This window comes from Cyprinus carpio, chromosome B1, assembly GCF_018340385.1.
Source record: "Cyprinus carpio isolate SPL01 chromosome B1, ASM1834038v1, whole genome shotgun sequence".
Classification (NCBI taxonomy): domain Eukaryota; kingdom Metazoa; phylum Chordata; class Actinopteri; order Cypriniformes; family Cyprinidae; genus Cyprinus; species Cyprinus carpio.
In genome coordinates, this window is record NC_056597.1 from 2,197,689 (window position 1) to 2,212,154 (window position 14,466).

Below are 14,466 nucleotides of genomic sequence, written 5' to 3' on the forward strand. Positions count from 1 at the left end.
CATTCTATTATATAAATTATATTCTTTTGAACATTCTATTCATTAAATAATCTTAAAAACATATGATTTCTGTTTTTCAATATTAATAATATGTAGAAATGTTTCTTGAGCAATAACATCAGCATATTTGAATGCTTTCTGAAGGTTCATGTAACACTGACGACTAGAGTAATGATGCTGAGAATTTGAGACAATTTACAATATTTATTTATTTTTCTGTATTTATGATCAAATAAATGCAGCTTTCATGAGCATAAGAGATTTCTTCAGAAAACTTTAAAATATCCTACTGACTTCTGAATGGTACTGTATATTTAATTGTGCATGTTCATTTCCACTATTTTTATATTTAAATTATTTTTTACTGTTAGAATAACAGTCAACATCATTATCCGTTTTTCATAATTTATTTATACAAAATAGCATAGAAAATACTGGCCATTTATCGGTTAATTATTGGCTTATATTGTAATAAACTTCAGCACACTGTTGATTACATGCTAATTAAAGCACTGTTCCTAAAAATCTCAAAGCAAAAACAGACAAACAAAAAAAATCTACATAAACTAGTTGACTAGTATGTTTTTGGATAATAAGACCATAATGAATCACCTCTAATACTATATCCAGTTAGGAAGAGCACAAGGTTTGACCAACTTTGCCTTATTTTGCTCTCATACTTAGCAGTTAGTGTTAGGAACAACATTATCTATCCTATTTCATTATCTCACCATGACTGGGCAAATAAAGTATCTGAACACTGAATAGCTGGCGTTGGCGTGTAAATGTGGGCGGCCATGCATTAATATACACCTCCATGTATTGTCAGGCATTTTTCCATCTTACTTTCAATAAAAGCTTTTTTTTACAGAGCTAGAACATTCTGGGGTGTAAATGTTTAAGTATGTTTTCATAGATTAAAAAACTCTTTTATATCAAAAGTTCATGGACATCATTTTCTCATGAATCGGGTTGTGTTTTTTTTAAATTATATGCCACTTGGTGCGACATGTTGTTATTTCAAGCGATGCTGAATTTCAAGTGTGACTGAAGTGTCTGAATACTTTTGGGGGCCACTGTAGATGGATCCATATTTGATAGAGACTGACAAGTAAAGTCAGCCAATTTCCAAGTTCATTTCCTGCAGTCATGAACTTACTGTAAGAGTGCTGTAGACTCCACCATACGTACCATACATGCTGATATGCGATACCTCCCCCAACACACGCTTGCTGTCGCTCTCATTCTCTCTTATATAATCTATAATGCCATATGGCAGTTTTAGACTCGATTGTGCTGCGGGGTGCCGTACATACAGTACTTGGTAGAGTTTGGTTATAATTTATGGCACAGAAATGCTTGCATGCCTCAGTCTCATTCTGGCAATTTCTTTCTGGCATGGCATGACCTTACGAGCTCCCATCAACCCCTGCAGCTCTGTGTGTCCAGTAATGAGAGCAGCAACCTCTCTCTCTCTCTTTCTAAATGAGAGTCTGCCTGAACCCTCAAATCAGGGAGTCTCACAGTAATGACACACAATTAGAAAGACACGACCATGTATCCCCCCAGCATCTCGCTCTCCCCATTCCTCCCTGTGTCTCTTCCTATCTTGATCACTCCATCTCTCCCCATCGCTCCTATTTTTATACCTCACATTTCTCCTCATGCATTTTTGGTGGCATGCAGAGAAAGAAAAAAAAACAGCTGACCTCTTTTTTATGTTTCCCTCTTCACAATAAGGGAACAAATAACTTAAGTTTCCATGCAGCGTGGTTAATGGACATTTGGTAAAATAGATACTGATTTCACCAGGAATTGCAAACCCATAAGACTTTTTTTACCTTCAGAATACAAAAGATTATATTTCTAATATTATCGCATCATTTTTGTCCATCCACTGACATTCCACACAACCAAAATTTTTACGCTTCAAAACGTTCATAAAGACATTGCAAACATAATCCATTATGAATTGAGTGGTTTTATTCCATATGTTAGGAGACATATTTAATTTGGGCTTTTGTTCATAAATAAACATGGATCCATGCACATACAAATAAATTAGAACATATACTGTATAGTGAAAAGAAGCTCAACTGTACTTGCTTGAAATTCATAAACTAACCTAATTGGTTCTCACATGTCTTTGTTTCATGTTTTCAAAAATGAACAAAATTCTTATGCATTTGCAACAACATGATCAGGCAAGTAAATGATAACAGAATTTTCCTTTATTAGATTTGTTTACTCAAAGGTAATAAAACACTAATAATTTAATGAGACTTTTGAAATGTAATCTTTAGTAAGTAGCAAAATTAATATCATTTTCTTACTGCACAATTTAATATTGTGATACCTAAATTCACTTGTAGAATATATATATATATATATATATATATATATATATATATATATATATATATATATATATATATATATATATATATATATATATATATATATAGCACAAAGTCACAAGCACTATCATTATAAATCAAAAACTCCATTTAAAGTTTTTCTTTGCTTTAGTGTGTGTGTGTGTGAGAGAGAGAGAGCGAGAGAGAGAGAGAGAGCGAGAGAGAGAGATGGAGGCAGGGCTAGAGGTGGGGCCAGCTGAAATCTGATTGGCCCATTCAGTGGCTGAATCTACAGTATCCAGCTGAATGGTCCCAACCATCCAGGCCAATTTGAACTATCCTGCATGAACTACAAATCCTTAGTAGTGTACATTCTGGATGTTTGGACTGGAATCTATGTTTCTGAATGCCCTTCAGCAACTGCCCTTTAGTTTAAAGGAGCAACTAAGGTTTAAAAGGCTTCTTACAACTAAACACCTTGCTGTTTTGAACGTGTGACTGAGAATACAGAGCAGGAATTCAAAGGGGTTTTGTGGTTTCACTTCCCCCATGAGTTCACAGGATTTGTAGTTCATACAGGATAACTCAAATTGGCCTGCACTGTTGGGGCCATTCAGCTGGATACTGTATTTATAGCCAGAGGGTCTCTTGTTTGGCCAATAACATGTCATCACAGAGTCTGAATGGGCCAATCAGATTTCAGCTGGCCCCACCCCTAGCCCCGCCTATCCTCTTGCTCTCTCTTCCACACTAAAGAACAGAAAAACTTTAAAGGGAGTTTTTGATTTATAATGATGGTGCGGGTGACTTTTGGCTCTGATAGAGGGCATGTTTATGAAACTCTTTCTAAGCCTCAAAGAGTCATAAATCTTTATTCATTTTCCCCATGTTTCAATAATTCAGTATTCAGCATGCTGAAATCACTATTAATCTCGAAGGCACACACACACACACACACGCACACTGAATGCGCAGGGTTGAGTTCCTCTAGCCTTTGCTCATAATAGATTCTGTGTCTGTCTTCTGGCTCACTCTTCATACTGCCAATAAGACTGAGTCTCTATGATTTATCTTTTATTATGTCCCACAATCTACTTCTAAAGCACTCCGCTCCCTCTCGCTCTCTCTCTTTCTTACACACACACACACACAAAAGACATATTCATGTACCCACAGATTCTTGCAGTTTCTCATACACACACGTGCACAAACACATAAAATAACAAACCGAATTGCTGATAAAAGACTATGACTATGTTTGTGCATAAAAATACGAGCACATATACAATCTTGTATGAATACATAATGTACATGCTGTACAGAAAAACATAAAATGTACTTTCGGCAATGCAAAAGGAATATAACGAGCTTCTTTGATTTTTTCTTTCAAAACTGTAATTAAAATACTGCAACATGACAATCGTATGGCAATTTAGTGAGATGAGACACGCATTTACTTTGAAAGTGAAGGATAAAGAGGCTTCAAGGGACTGATCAAAAAATGTAATGTATAGGTGTTTTTTTTTTTTTTTTTTTTTTTACCCAGTTTGCTATTACAGAAGTTCATTTTTATTAAAACTAGGAGTTTTGAACTTTTTTCTTTTTGTAAAGGTCACATTACCATGCCTTAATTGTTTTCATTTTTGCTATTCAAATGCCTTTTGTTTCAAATTCAAATTGCTTGACATGCTTGTCCCTGATCCAGATCTTTAAAAAAAATCATCAAAAAAAATAAAAAATAGTAATTACGTTGGAAAGACTAGGATATTGTAATCTACACAAAGAGTGAAATAATCATAAACTATTTCAATATTTATTGTGTGAAAACTAATTAACACTCATTACAACTCTTGTGGCATCATTTTCTCACATCCAACAATTTTATCAACAAAAATGTCAGCATATTATGGCATTTATGAATAAAAAATTGAATAAATAATTTAACTTCTGAAAAGTTTATTTGGCTGTGTGACATTTCTCATTAATCTGTCATTTTATCAAATTATGCAAAATCAATTTTTCCACATTTTTCCCCCACAATTTTACATAAAATGCTGGCTATTATATAAGACAATTTCCATCACAATGTAATTTTTAAAATGTCATTATTACAATGTCATTTCAACCACAGAATGTTATTAACCAATGCATTTGATGAATGTTAATCATTCATCCAATGAAACACTGAAAATGAGCACAAATTTCTGGTCAACAAAGAAAAATACTGGATGCAGCTATAGTTTTGTCCCTTTTTTTTATCAGATAGCAAAACATCCTTATTTGTGCAGTCACTGTTTAAGAGCTTTGTCCTGATTTGCTGTCTGCTGGGTACTTCAGTGGGCAGACTGGGGCACTGGCACAGTCCTGTCACTTCACATTCATCTAGAGTCAGCTACAGGCTAAACACTACTTCAGCCAATGGCTAACATGAATAGAATTGAATTCCAGTGGGTGTATAGAGATGCAGGGGCTTGTACAGTAGTATTGTGGATAAATTCTAAAGAAATAGCATAGCTTCAGGTTTTGAAAGGCTTCAGTAGGTATCTCAAGGCTAATGTGGATTAAAGCTATGGTTTGTAGGATAACTTTGCTAACATGGCCAAAGGTTAAGGTAGTATCGACTGCTTTGTGCCATGATAGAACCCTTTAAAAAAGTGATCTCTGATAGCTCATGTACCAGGCTAAGACATTAAACTGGCCTTATTTAACATGAGCAACATGAATTTGTGTGTAAATCATTTATGAATACACCAACAATTTACACATAAATGTGCTTTAATTTAGTTTTATGAATAGGCCCAATGTGTGCGTTGTCATCTGGAAGTTGCTTTTTTTTTTAAGAATTTTCTCATCTGCAATGTTCCCTGATGTTAAAACAACATTCAGCAGATGTTAATTAACAAATTCACTTCACTCTTGACTATCAGATTTTTTTATGCTTAAAGTAGAACACAATGCTTAGAATTAGTAATCATTCAGTATTACTTATCCAAATACCACACTGACTTATTGACTTATTAATTCTTCTAAATGATGATTTCAGGTTACAACCCTGTACTCTTTCTGATAACATGTGATATAGCTATCTAATTATGCAATACTTAAAGTGCTCAATATGCTCAGCCTGATTCAGCATGATGGAGCTGATAATTAAGGCCATTTCATTAATTATTCAAGATGAATATTCACTATTGTGGATTTGGTTGAAGTGGTAAAATATTTACGTGTTTTCTCCTCCAGTTCACTAATATTTTATGCTGGGCCTAAATTCATGCTGTATGACAGAGAGAGAGAAAAAGAGAGACAAAAGCTGGGTACGAAATCAGAAAAATGCTGTCTTCGCAGGCAGTATACAATGGTAGGAAGGCAACCATGTATGTCTATATACAGTGTTCACGTAACATTCTGCCTACTCCATCTGGTCATTTCTGAGCAGAACTGTGTCCAAAATTACTTTTTGTTCTCTATATAGTATGCCATGTGGGATGCTGGAAGTTCATTCTTTATATAGTTCACTCTTCTATACCTGTAATGCCTTCTGATTTACAGTGTACAGCTGATTGATTCATGTGAGTCTAATTATGTTTTATCATGATTTAGTGACAGATGAGGACACTTTGTTTTGTAAGTAAATCTGTCCTTGGCTCTATCTCCTCTATGAGTGCAGAAACACTGCCTTTGAGGTCATTGACAGACAGGCCTGCAAGGCAGCTGCCTCAAGCCCAAAGTGTACTTCAGTTTTGATGTGCAGCGTACACATACAATCGAATACATAGACGTTCAATGTTTAGAGCATTATATATTTACTTAGAGTGAAGAAATGCTCTAAAGTAAAGGCTGTGCAGAAAGCCCTTATATGGAGATTTTTTGGGTGTGTTTTATGCAAATGACTAACCTCAGACACACAAACGCTAAATTAGAATACTACAAATTCATCAACATAAGAGTGCGGTTAAGAACAAATTAATCTGCACATGCACATGTTTGTGAATTAGGTGGAAATGTTTTGGGAGAGGTGCATATAAATACAAATAATCCACTCAGTTATTAGTGAATTAGACCAAATGTCTTTGTACTCTTTTACACTAGAGCTGCGAGTATCTATAATGCAAGCACTCGTCAACGCGACAGTCAGTTGTAAAGTGTGCCACAATTGAGAGGCTGCATGTTTCTAAGGCTGCATTCCAAGATCGAATACGCCAAAGTCTGCTGTCTAATTTCCTTCAAATGTGGCCATCGTTTCCCAGGCCACAAAAGATACAACAAATAGTTCCTTCACTGCCAAAACTAACCCAAGATTTATTGCATGCTGGTGATGATAGGATTTTTTATTTATTAATTTTTTTTTTTTTTAAGAAAATGGTGCTTTACAATTAGGGCTGCAAAATTTATCGAAATTCTAATAGCGATTACAATTATGGATGCCACAATTACGTAATCGTTCAAAGCTGCAATTAATCGTTCAAAGTCCACTTATGTTATTCTGTGTGCTTAAGATGCGTTTTTTCTTTCTACATTTTATCTTAAGGGTTTTCCCATTATTTTTATTTTAGTTTTAGTATAACATTATAACACCATTCATATTTTTATTTTTTTATCATTTAAAGAAGAAACCAATCCAATGTACAGTTGACATTTGAGGCTTAATGCTATAGAAAAGCACTAGACGTTTTTCAGTTAAGAGTGTTTTCAGCTTGTTTATTTTCCTATAAAAATACGGCATACAGTTGTGTCAAACAATGGTATAAACATAATTCACGTAAATTGTGATAATCGTAATTAATAATCGCAATTACAATTTCAAGGGAATAATCAACAACATAGTCCATGTGACATCACTGGTTCAACCGTAATTTTACGAAGCTTTGCCCTTGTCACTGTCCTCTGCCATAATCAAGAGTACTACGACGCATGTGTGCGCATTCTTCTGCTCGTAAAAATGTTGACATATCTTACTAATATGCAATTTTAAATATAGATAATATTTTTTATTATGTACATAATTGGACCATGGTGAACATATTTAGGTTATGAATTTGTTTTATATTCAGACAGATGAATATGAATTGTTTTTTCAAATCCACCACAATCATAACTACTGCTTGTCAATGGAAGTTGTTACCTTTCGCAAGGTGACAACAGCAATTCTCTATAGGCTTGACGTCATGTACACTCTATGCATAGTTTAGCGTACGCATGAAAACCAAACTATACTTTGTTGCCATGAAACGCGAGTAGCGGCAGATCTTCTCATCCAAATTGCAACGTTTAAATGTCACATTGACTTTAAGCTTTTGGACCAAGCCAAAGACAGTATGAGTGAAACTGAGATGTATATAGAGATGCAGTTGAGAGGGTGAGAGACAAAGAAAGAAAAGCAAAACATCCTTTTGGGAGCATGAATATAACACTATTTTGCTCCTGCAAGTGGGGCTGTACAGTGTCAAAAGTTGGGCAGCCTCCGTGCACTACTCACCCTCACATGCACGGCTCAAAGAACGTTAGAGCAAAAGCAACATCCGTGTGATGAAATATTCAATGCTGCCGCTGTTTGAGTGTGCAGACAGAGCCCAATGCTAAGCTAAATTATGCATCCCACACACACACACACACACACACACACACACACACACATACAAACACAATCACGATCCTAGCACTTAACAAAGACATACTTTAAATATGAGTGGAAATCTGCAAGAGTTACTATGTATAGCAGGATGTGGCTGAACATATGGAAGACATAGAAGACTATAAAACAGCATATGGTGCTTACAACAGGCATTATGGAGCTAGAGCTATAGCTTTTGTTATCAAATGTGCTCTGTTTGTTTTACATACTCCCTCTGTTCATCTCTAATCAGGTTGTTTTTCTGTTGGTGAGCAGTTATTGTTAATAGTGTGTCACTCCCTCCTGGAATTAAACAAGTCCAAATGCAGTTCTACCCAAGAGCCCTGCTACTAACAGCAAATACTCTCATAGTCCCTCAGCAGGGTGTGTGTGTGTGTATATACTGTGTGTGTGTGTTTAAGTGTGAACTTGACTTTACGTACTCTGTGTCAGAATGGATGTTTGTCTTGGAGAGGTCAACTCTAATTCTGCGGGGTTTCTGTTTTTGTTTGTTTGTGTGTTCTGGGGGATGGGGAAAAAAATTAAGAAAAGGAAGTGAATTACCAAAGTATGACGCGTGCAAGTAGACATTTCAGATGGTTATACAATAAACACTGCAACGCAGTCATGAGAAATCACATTTGAGCTTACGCACACACTCTATATTCTGTCTCCACTTTTTGTGTCTCAAAGGAATGGCAGTCGCCCGGCCTCATTGTTTTGGTGGTGTGTGAGTGTCTGTATTGTTTTGGGCACAAAAGCTTCTGCACCCCTGGCAGAGACGACTAATGGAACACAATAGGACTACTTTAGCATTTAGCTCAGTGGCCTGTGAAGACAGAGGTCCTGACAGCCCGTGTGAGTGTGTATGTGTGTGTACAATGTTGGAAACACCTGCCACTGGATTGATAGTGAAAGACGCATCCTGCCATTCAGATGCCATTTTCTCACTCTGAAACACACATTTACTCAGTTTCCACTGGTTTGACAGCACAGCAAATAGCAAGTTATATAACTAAAATGTCAAATGATACACACAGCACCATGTAGCATAAACTGTAAAAATGGCAACATGCAGCTATTATCTCAAGGAGCTATTTCTAACAGATCTAACTGTTAACAAAAATGTAGCGGTTCATTTAGATTTCACCACATAAAGCATTTTTTTATATTACTTGACAAGAAATAAAATGTTTGCATTAAACGATTATCTTTTAATTTAAATATTTGTATTGTGTTTCCATGTAAATCTTTTATTAGCTTCGAATTTTTATATAATTTTATAAAGATTCTATTTTTTTGCTGTTAGACAACTCTCTCCTATGCAAGTTTAATGTGCATAGATAACTAGAAGTAAACCATCCATAGGCTGGTTTCTCCAAAGAGTGGCAACATGAAGACCTTTTTAAGGCTTTGAGACCTTTTCAAAACATGTCAGTTATTTGCATTGGCGTGATTTGATTTTGGGTTAGAACTATTTTTATTTATTTATTTTTTATTTTGATGGGCAAAACCTTCACCACAGGCCCCTCGATTAAAATTGTGACTGATTTCCAAGGCCCTACTTCACATCTAGTCCAGTCCAGTCCAGAAAATAATCAATATCTGGAACTCAATAGTGGCGCAGAAATTACACACTTCACCTTTAAAGTTGACATGAAATGGAATTCACCATATCTATTATCTAAATGAATTTTATTGTGAACCATTTAGATTTTTTTTCATTACATCATACATTTTTAACCAAAATATCATCACTCAATCTTCTGGTTAAATGATAGATTTTTCTCTGGTGACATATGCTGGACTCCACCGATCATTTAGTCCACTTAAATTCATCCCTTTCTACAATCTAAGGCAAGCTCAAATTTAGATATGCCTCCATCTAATTAACAACTGATGAATAGAATCAAGACACCTCACTACTGTGTTTTTTTTTTCTTTTTTGATAATCCATTTAATTGATGTAAGTCACAATAAGAAAGAAAAGATCTGTCACTGTTACAACACAACTTAGAACCAAATCAATCATGATGCAGCTTATCAGATACAGAATTTCTCTGATATTTTAAAATGCAACTCGTTAAGCTAAAGTTGGGATGAGGGATAAAATGCATTTCTAAGACAGCATTGGTGCGTTCCATTTGACCCTTTCAAAATGGATTTCATGGAGTATTTCACCATATTCCATGAGATTCTAATCCATCCTTTTACAGGAAATTTACCATTGTCCATCACTCCAGCATTTAAAGAAATTTGAATAAAATAAACACAGGAGTTGATGATATGGTGTTATTATTGAAATGAGATTTTATTGAGTTTTTTTTCATTGAATCTGTTGCCTCTGGCTTGCTTAGTTGGGGACACTTCATTTACAGCGATATCGTTGACTTAATTGCAAATTATTGCACAGATACTATTTAAACTGAACTGAGCTGCATGATGACATCACTGAATTCAATGATGAACTGCCTTTATCTGTCGTTTTGCATTATTGACACTGTTTTCCTTATTAATTTTGTTTTGTTGCTTTTTTGCTAACTTTTTTGTTTAAAGCGCTATATAAATAAAGATGACTTGACTTGACTTGACCCATCACTCCAGCATTTAAAGAAATTTGAATAAAATAAACACAGGAGTTGATGATATGGTGTTATTATTGAGTTCCCAGCTACAGTTTGTACGTTAGTATTATAGGGTATTAAATGCGTAAGACGCAACAGTTACAATGCAACTATTATGATTATAGTTAAATGTGTATTACACAGAGTATGGTCATTTATACTTTATTACGTCATTATACCTAATACTTTTGCATGGTGTTCCAAATGAACACATTTTGTCAAGTGAAGAGAACTTGGTATAAGAAGCAGTGAACACTGCATAGGGACCCTGCTAATTGGAATGCAGCTCATGTTAAAAATAGTCAGACTTTTAAAATAGTCTTTAGGGGCCAGCTGCATAAACTGCTTAGACTAGTCTTAATCAATTAGTCATCTAATTTGTTTTCTTAAAGACTGATCAGATATTTTGTAAAGTAAATTACAAAATGGCCCAATTTGAACCATAAAAGTAAGACTAATTACCTCCTGGCTAACTGCTAGCTGACACATATAGTGGCTATGTTTATGCAACTGTCCCCAGATCTGTGCATTCTGCTCCATTTTGCACTCGGACTATCTGTTTTTAAATGCTGGAATGCATCTTATATAAACGCACATCGGATCTGGGTCAGGTGAAACTGAAAGCAGCCTAATTATACAAGGCTTCCTTAAGAACACTAGTCGTTCAGGCAACAGACTTGTCGATTGTGAAAATATTTGTGCTGTTTTAGCAGAGCACTAATTGCAGAGCAGTTTCCCTTTGAGCAGTCTGGTGTGAAGTGCCTTGCTCAAGGGCACTGCGCTAACAGAGCAGGTCTGCGATCTTTCTAACTCTCCTTTCCTGTGTCACTAATTCCCTAGATTGAACCTTCAATCTTTTGTTACCATCTCTGATCTTCACCCATTATCCCACCACCACTCCAGAGGGAGGAAACGTGAAAACATGAAAGCCTGCAGATCAAGTCATTGTAAAACACTGCACTGAACGTGGGCGGATGCTGATTCAAGGTTTTTTTTTTTTGAGCGCTACACTATCTTCCCGTTTAAAAATGGTCACTTAGGAAGACATCAATTTGTTGTTCATCCAGCCACTTTTGAAAAATGGTTATTACATACACACAGACATCTGAAGTGCAATTCGGCTTTATAACAATCCACAGAGCTTTTGTTTAATGACGTCTTTCAGTGTGTAATGGGTTTAAAATGCGGGCGTCTGTGCGCATGTGTTCAGAAGACAGTGATGAATAAGGCTCCACTTCTTGAATGCCACTCTAACACAAATTATTGTTTCAAATAAAAAAAATTCTGTTCATAGCGTTATATATTTTTCTTTACCATTTTTGTACTCATTCTGTGTATTATTTATAGGCTATATTTTTCCCAGCAGCAGGAAAAAACAAAACGTGTATTGTTATTCTTATATGTGCACATGTTGACAGTACCATCCGTGACAGGAAGCACTGAGAAAGGGAGCGGGAGAGAAATCATGCTCCACCATTATAAGGTGAATTGCATCGCTGCCGCCCAAACATCCTTTACACTCAGTTTCTGATATTCAAACCCTCATTCTGTAAAAATACCACAGCATATGTCCTCTATTCCCATCCGTCTATCCTCTCATCCCTCTCTCTCACGATGGGTGGTCATATTTCTCGCTCTGTTTCTAACTCTCTCTCTCTATTTCCCTCTGTAATTGGGTGTATTACGGGACTGGAGGCAATGAGCATCATGGACATGGCTCAGTGCGCATAGAAAGAGAGAGAGAGAAAGAGAGAGAGCAAAATGCTACAGCAGCTTCAGGCAATAACAAGAAGAGATTGCGGAGGAGAAAGACTGGGCTTTGTCCGAGAAGAGAGGAGAGGAGAGGAAAGGAGAGGACGAATGACAGCCGTGAGAGCGAGACATAATATAAAGAGAAGACGAGCACTGCAGGATCATGAGGAGAAAATGATTGCATCTTTTTGGATCCGAAATGGACACCACTGGGGGGAAAAAAGCATTTGATCTGGGAATCTGCAGTTTGGAGACTGTTTTTCAGGAGTTTAACAATAATCCCAACAGAATGAACTCTACAGATCAACCTGAGTTACTCGCCACAGAGAGACTAAACTTGAGCCAGACTTAAATAAATCAGGCTGAACTGTGTCAGCCACAGGATATAAGTTAATGTTACTTGTCGTGTGTCCATGTGTGCGTTCATGATTTACGCTAAAGCGGTGCATCCAGTTCCCTCATGCGTAAAATTAAAGAGTCATATCCTGGAAACAGCATAAACGTGACAAACATTCATATGTGTGCGCACACACATCCCTGACATAGCAGAACTAATGGGGGCGTCGGTCCATTGGTAACCAGTCAGCTGTGTGTAACAGCGACGATAAGGCCAAGACACCTTGATTTCACTGCTTCATTATGTCACACATAATACCTGACCTTCAATATGCTGCACACGGAGACATAAACAGATAATACACCACAGACGGCAAATTAGGATACTATGGATGGGACCACAAGGGTCAGCAACGTAATGCTTTTTTGTTGTATATACAGTATACACATTACAATGCAGTTCTTACATGACATACAGAATACACCACTCCTGTAATGACAATATTTTTAATTTCTGGTTTAAAATTCATTTTGATATTTTTGGGGTAGTCAGGAAACTTATTAAAAGAACAAAATTCTGGAAAGGAAAAGAATATTATGTAGTTTGGCATCAACTTTTGTTATATGGGGAAAAAAGTTTTAACAAAACTATCCAAAAAATCAGTCATGTGTTGTGACAAATATCCAAAAAAAAAATGATTTGACCTTTTATGTAAAAAAAAAAGGTTAGTTCACGTTAAAATGTTACATGATGCAAGTGTTCAAAATGCTATATTTATTTAAAATCATGTTTTCAGAATGACTAATAATTACTTATTATTAAGAATCAATTGATGATGGTTGTTAAAAATAGTAATATTTTTGCTTAAAATATTTTTTAAAACATTTGTAACAATTTTGATAATAATTATTCAAATATGTTGTTTTTGTTAATATAAGAAGTTAAAATAATGTAAGTTTCTTAAAATTCTGTGAAATTAACATTATTACAAAATATATATTTGCATGTTTTTTCATTATTATTTTCTTTAACATACACACTTACGCACAAATCAGACTTAACCTTTATAAAAGCAAGTCACAGAAATATAAAAAAATTCTCTTTGCTGAAATCTCAGTTCCCACAAGCAATATAACACTGTACTATAGATGTGAGCGATGACGATGAACTGTTAATGGAGGCCAAAAACAACATATCATAGGAGTGAACAGGGGCACACACACACACACACACACACACTGGAAGAGCGTATCCCTCATTCACTGGTTTAATGGCTAATTAGGCAAAAAGCTGGAAGAGAATGAATCTCTCGGCCAAGCAGATTCCTCTTTTACATTTCTCTGTGGCTCAATAAAACAATGTAATGGACGCTCTCTCACTCTCTTGTGTTTTTTTTTCTTCCCTGTATATAGAGAACTATGCAGGAGGCTTTATCCATGTGGGGAATATTCCAGAAGAGCAGCAGTTATTTAAGATTCAAACACAAGGATAACAGATGGCTACCAGAAAGAGAAAAAGAGAAAAAAGCACACATAGAGAATGTGAGAGAGGGACAAAGAGAAGGAATATGACGGACAGAGTTGGTACCTCCCAGTAAGCTAGTCTCTAAGGACAGCCAAATCCACTGCTTAGTGACGTTTAAATTAACAACAGCACTTTGTATACCACCCACTGTCACTCACCTCACATCAATGCGCTAGTTCACATGCACTCTTTTTAAATGTGTGTGTGATTCTGTTCACGTTTCGAGTGCTCAAAATAGACATGAACTGAGCATCTGACAGA

At 35.9% G+C, this 14,466-nt stretch overlaps 1 protein-coding gene across 7 annotated transcripts in view; it reads right to left on the reverse strand.

Moving 5' to 3' along the window:
• The window catches only part of LOC109092981 (adhesion G protein-coupled receptor L3-like), a 95,392-nt gene that overhangs the window by 73,761 nt on the left and 7,165 nt on the right, over nucleotides 1–14,466 (reverse strand). The window contains exon 1 of one of the 7 annotated variants that reach the window (XM_042716195.1): nucleotides 8,412–8,454. The exons of the other annotated variants lie outside the window; for them this stretch is intronic. The gene's annotated coding sequence lies outside the window, so the exon portion shown is untranslated. Of the gene's footprint in view, nucleotides 1–8,411; nucleotides 8,455–14,466 lie in introns of those variants that run through there. 7 annotated transcript variants of the gene reach the window in all.